Source organism: Dromaius novaehollandiae, chromosome 2 (genome assembly GCF_036370855.1).
Source record: "Dromaius novaehollandiae isolate bDroNov1 chromosome 2, bDroNov1.hap1, whole genome shotgun sequence".
Lineage (NCBI taxonomy): Eukaryota > Metazoa > Chordata > Aves > Casuariiformes > Dromaiidae > Dromaius > Dromaius novaehollandiae.
In genome coordinates, this window is record NC_088099.1 from 42,810,401 (window position 1) to 42,816,748 (window position 6,348).

The window sequence follows — 6,348 nt, forward strand, 5'->3', positions numbered from 1 at the left end:
AGCCTTATAAGAATCAGAAAAGTTTTAGAAAATAGCTGTACTGCACTGCAATGGGTATGGTCAGTGACCTAGTGAGCAATAACGAATGGCTGGCAGGAACTAAGGATTTTCTAGTTGGCATTAAATGAGAAAAAGGTTAGCTCATGCTAAATTAGCCTTGTACACAATTTAAAATAAAAGCACCTTTGAAAGGGAAGTAAAATGGGAAATAAAATCTCAATAAGAATTGACATCTGTGAGATTCAGTGAGCACAATAAAATGAGCTGTATCCCATGATTATCATAAAGAAGTTGTCTTTAGAATGAATCCAGTGAGTCATCCAGTGAGTTCTTTAGTATTTTTCCCCCCAGAAAGAAAGAAAGGAATCAGATGGATTCTTACAGGATCTTTCAGGTCTAAAACACAATCTGTTAAATACTGTGTGTGGAAGAAATCCAACTTAATGTAGAAAACTGTACTGCAAATATTAAGGCTTTTTAAGTAAAACACGTCTCTGTTCAGTAGCTCTTTCATGCCATCTACAGTTAAAACAGTGCTTTGTGTCTGGGTAGTCAGATTGTGTTTTTCCTTGCTGTGAAATGTACTACCCAGGGTTAATGAAAACCAGTAGAGCAGTAAATACTGTTGGAAAAATTTTTGGTTGCCTCTAGGCTAGGTTGTGGCTTTTATTACTCAGGCTCACAACCAACAAGCAGTGCTGTGCAGCAGATGCTCCTGAGTTGTGCTTTTGCAGTGGTCACCGCTGATGGGAATAGCTGAGAGGGTGGAAGTAAGCAGAGGAGCATTCCTCCATGAAATCTTCGCTGGTGCAGGTGAGGTTTCACTACAGACAGGCAACTATCTATAGGCGAGTTTGGATTTTCTTGCGTATTTGCTCTCAGGTAGAAGTTATGTATGGATAACTGTATGACCTGCTTTGAAACTCTCAAAAGTTTATGAGTTTCAAAATTACAAGTAACTATTTTTTTTGTATCATTTTCAAAGTGTTGATCAGTGAGTGCTGATTGCTTTTATGCATAAACCCATAAAGTGATTCATTCTACCTAAAATCTGTAAAAAAACAGTTGGGAAAAGGTATGATTTCAAGATCAAATTTCAATTGACTGTACTTTCAGTAAATTCAACTAGTTTAAAATAGATGTCTAACCTTTGGACATCTAAAATGGCATGAAGTGAATCATACCCCTTCTGCTTACATTCAAAGACAAATATACGAGAGTGTATAAAAAATTTCACAGGTTGAAGAAAGAAGAGGTCGCTCAGATGAAAATAAGGATTATAAATTCCTTTCTTGTAGGTCCTTCTCTGGCAAAGCATTTTAACTTGCACAAAGCTTGAAGTATGTGACATTTATTTTCCACACAGATGCCTCATGTGCATGAAAATGAAAGTTATTTTGGAAGATAACCTGACAAACACATTCTTCCTTTACTTTACAGTGCCACAAAAGACCCATCCCGAGGTACTCTAGGAAAATAGGATTGTAGGGAGAGGAGAAAACAAGTATGCTCTGATTAAGCCTAAGAATGGAATAATAATTAGAGGAAACAAAATGAGTCATAGTAGTACTGAGTAGTACTGAGAGAATGATCTGCTATTTAAAAAGCAAAGATGTGAGTTTTTTTCCTACCAATGATTTTTTTTGAGATTTTGAAGACTGTCTTTTGGTTACTGATTTTAGCATGGACTTCCTGTGCAAACTAGAGCAGGTTATTTCTTCCCGCTAGCCTCAGGTTCTCCACATGCATATATATAGTGGCAACAATAATCCACCTCGTAAGCTCTCTGGAGTATGGCTGTCACTGTCATATTTCTTCCTTGCCAGGTACAGCACTTGGATGCAAGGGCTACTCTGATGAAAGTATTTTCTGAAGTGACTAATACATCAGTACAGACTGAATGCATTACTTCGGATTTCTGATCCCCAAGGAGACATGAATGCACCAGGGTCTTCTGGAAGAGTGTTTCTGCCCCAGGGCACTTCGCTGCCCAGCTAGCCCAAACAAGAGGTGAGGCTGGGACCAGGCACTGGGAGGAGAACGGAGACACCCCAGAACCCAGAGGCCACTCAAAGAAACACCAGGTTGCCGGACAGAGAGGCCGGTGCTGCATCCAGGACACCCCACAGTCCCCCACTGTATCACACTGGTTTGGTTTCTCCCCATAGATGAGCAAAGTGCAGCTTTTGTATGGTGAGGTGAATACAGTCCTGGGTTTAAAGCACAGGACTGAGAGTCAGCAGTGCTGGGCACTAGTGCCAGTGTGCGAATGACAAGTTTTGGCAGGTTAGTGAATGCATCTCTACGCATTAGTTTCTCCCTCTGTGGAATATGAATAACGGCTGCTTCACAGCAGTATTTGTTATAGTGATGGTATTCATATTTATGAAGCCCTTTCTAGATGGAAAAAAATAAAAGCTTAAAATTCTTGTAAAATTCATTACTATGAAGAGGATACCTTAGTGCACATAACAATTCTGTGTATCAGGGAATCATTGATTAACCAGCTGAACCATGGAAATCTCTTTGCCTGCATTAATTTTTCAGTGGCTTTAGAGATAATAAGTGATATTTGAATGTATCTGAAATATTAGCAAGGACTTTAGACTGCAGCATTTCCCAGTGTATTAAAACTCTCCAGCCATGTTTCTCATTTGGCTCATTTGATTTTATGCAATAGTTTTATGAATGCTCATCCCTGTTTGTGTTCAGCATTAGAGACATGAATTGGACTGAAATCACTCTTGGACAGAGCTGGGATTATCACTCCTGCTGATGACTATGCTATTTGGAATTGTGTTTTTTGAAAGCATTTAATAGAGGAAACTGGACTTCCAGCTTGTGTTGTGCTAAAATTTCCTGATAATTGTGTGGCTTTGACACGGTGAGTGAAAGAAGGATAGATCAAAGGATCATATCATGAGGCGGTCAAGGATATTGAGTTGGATCATGCCGAATATATGTTGTTCAGAGCACGTCTTGGTGCTCTTTAATGTAAGCCATAGAGAACGAAGCAAAGGAAAGAAGAGAAGAAAGAAGAAATACACCATCACTTTCTTTGACAATATCAACTTTGGAATTCAGCAAATATTGCTTAAAATGCCTGTTTCATTGCTTGCTTTCCTCCACCCATCCATGCCAGAGCGCAGCAATCTTGGTCAACGTGTGTGTAACCTCATTGGCCCGGAGTGCGCTCCTGCTCCTGGCCTGAGGCCAGTTCGTGCCCTGCCACAGGAGCTGCTGCAGATGCCCCCCTCCTTCTCTTGGGAGCTAGTTTTAAGCTGAGACTTCGTGCCCAGCCTGGGCCATGCTGCAGCTGCGTTGCGCCCTGCAGGACTGCAGGGCAGTGTGGTGCTGGCCCTCGTTCCCAGGGCTGCCCTCTGGCCGGGCTCCTTGAAGGGCTGCATTCTCCACGATGCAGCGAGCACACATTTTCCTTTAATTAAGCGAAGAGGCAAAGTATTGAAGTCGTACAACCCTGGATTCTTTGTGAAAGACATTATAGACCTTCAAACAGTCCCATAGGGAAAGATGTGGCCTTAAATGCTCAGCTAGTCCTTCCATAAGGCAATACACTGTTATAGGAAAATGCAATTTAATACTGATTTGAGACAAAGCATTTCAAACCAGCTGCATGAGTGAAAACAAAGCATTTAGATTTGGAAATATGCTTCACTTTGATCAAAAATACTATAACAGATGTTTCAAACTTTATTTTTTTCTCAATGTCCATTCCAAAAAAATTTTTCAGTGTCACTTTTTGGCCTTGATTTATGGTGGAAATATTCAAATGCTGTCAGAATTCACTGAAGGATAAAAATCCTAAATGCCACTCAGCTCTTACCATGAAGCTGTAGTGAAGTGGCATGAGGGAGCAGTGTGCTTGGGGAAGAGGAGGGGGCTCTACTGCCAGGAATGCAGACAGGGAGGAAGCACAAAACAGGATCCCTAGAAGCACTGAGATCTGGGAAGAGAGATGGAGTGAAACTAAAATACCGAAAAAGAGGAAAGAACATACGTGACTGAGGGAATGAGGTTGTTCTTGTTAGCAAGTGATAAATATAGAGTTGTACTTATGCCCTAGCAGTGTCTTCTGTGGGATTAACAGATACTTCCACGACTATGAGATAGCTGCAGGTTATAGACAGTATATGCATCGAAAAGAAAGAGAAAAGCAGGAGAGGGAGAGTGAAGGAGGGATGCCTAGGAAGGCTGCGGGGCTGCTCTTTGCAGGCAGGCCTGGTTTCTGCCGCTTTCCCTGCAGAGGGAGTATAACACTATAAATGAAGCGTGGAGAGCAGGGCGGTGGGGGGCTGGCTGCTCAGGAGCAGAAGTCTGGTCAGCTAACAGACTTCGGGGGACTCCAGCAGATGCTTTATAGCATATTCCTTTTATTTGGTACTTCCATTTGTAAAGCACACGTTTTCATTTATTAAACTATTTAGCAACCTAACAATATTATATATGATATATATGTTGTATATGATAAAGGTTAATTAATGGGTGTGACTAACGAAATATAGTTTATGATATTGTGAAGCGAATGTGTAGCATGGAAAAAAAATAAGGCCTCCTGGTATGTACACAGGTTCAGGATGTGGATTTCCAGCTGAGGCATGTGAGCCTAAAATTTCTTCCCGCTAATGTGGTAGCACTGGCACCCCTGGGTGTCAGTGGAGCCCAGACTCATCAGTGGCTGCATGGAGCTTACAGCGTGGAAAAACGAGTATATTGTTCAGATAACCTCACATTGAATTTTTTTAAAATGAAATTTATGATAATAAATTATCATAAAAATAAAGTCAGACAATCACATATTAATGGCCAAGGAGAGTGGACAAGGATTGCTGATATATATATATTTTTAATACTAAAGGACCTACCTTCTCATTCTCACTTTTCTTCTTTTTTTAAGATTGCAGGAACTCGTGATCTTTTTTCCTGTGGGTACGCAGCAGTGTTGTAAGTAACAGGCTTGAGCCAGGGGAGCTGCACCTGGTGGATAGTTTTGGGGAACAATTACCAGTTTCCAAATGGCCTGCGCCAGCCAGAGTAAGGGAGCTGTAACAACTCCCCGTGATTTACTGTGTCTGGCAGGTACCGAATGTGTGGACACATGAACAAAGGCACGTTTAGTTTTGCACCTGCACACACAGTAATATTTAGGTCTTGTGTTTAAACCATTGAGGTAGACCGTGGGCTAGTTAGTGTTATCCACAGTTACCACTGACCTCTTCATGCTTTTGCACTGTTTGTTGCATCTACTTTTCTCTTGGTTTAAGCAGCAGGACGAGCAGTATGGATAGTAAGTGCCTCATCCCAATTCATGGAAGATTCATAACTCCTAACAAGGTGTCTGGACTTCCTTGGTGGATGTTAAATTTGCCTAATGACCACTTAGTAAAATACATTTGGATGTCGGCTCCTTTGAGGAAGAGTCCACGTATTCAGTTTAAGTGCTGACTGCTCTGCATACAAGCTACATAGAAAATCTTCTGGCTGTACAAGCATGTTGTATTCTTGTTCTCTTATATTAGATTAAATGTAAGCACTGATAAATGAAAAAGACTCTGTTTCTCCACCCATTTGTGAGAGCACACGACATTCTTCAGACAGGCTTTTTTCAGATTTCACACATTTTACCCAGACAGTCAGCTCTTTCCAATTATTCTTACATTTCTGAGACACAGAGATTGAAGTTTTCCACTAGTTACTGTTAGTATTGGCTTAAACAAATGCATAATAAAACATTTAATTATCAGTGGCTCAAGTGTAACACTTTGCATATGAAGGTCTTTCATAAACATTCATTAAAGGTGACAATGACCCAGATAGGGAGAGCTGTCCCCATTTTGCACAGAGATATCAGTTCTTAGCTTCCATTTGCCACAGCCTTGACAGTGAGATAACATGATTACGCCTCTCCTGCAGGACAGAGGCACACACTCAAGCATTGCTAATGCCTCTGGTGGCTAAACCCACCTTTGCTTACAGTAACTTGCTCATGTAAGCCCACCTGCAGAGGCCCATCCAAGTAACATCACTAGCCAAGGGCTCATTGGCTATTTTCTACTGTGGACTGTGACAGTCCAGCTGGTTTAAGGATTTGGCTAGGTGCAGCATTTTAAAAACCCATGACTAGCTTTAGATCCCAGGTATTCCCACTATGGGTTTTATCATAGTGTCTATGTTAAAGATCAGAAAGTAACTTCAGATTTAACTGGTGGACAGTGCACAGTATGTCTGTCTCTTTGAACTTACTATTCATAGGAGGAGAAGAAAACTGCTGAAGTTGTGACTTCTTCCAGTACTTTCAGGTACCGATGGCCTAGTAAAGCTCCCTTGAAA

At 41.2% G+C, this 6,348-nt stretch overlaps 1 long non-coding RNA gene across 1 annotated transcript; it reads left to right on the forward strand.

Moving 5' to 3' along the window:
- The first annotated feature begins 647 nt into the window (after positions 1 to 647).
- On the forward strand, positions 648 to 5,566 carry LOC112985987 (uncharacterized). Its single transcript, XR_003259888.2, has 2 exons — positions 648 to 813; positions 1,827 to 5,566. It is a non-coding gene; the product is annotated as an uncharacterized LOC112985987 (long non-coding RNA).
- Positions 5,567 to 6,348: the final 782 nt, after the last annotated feature.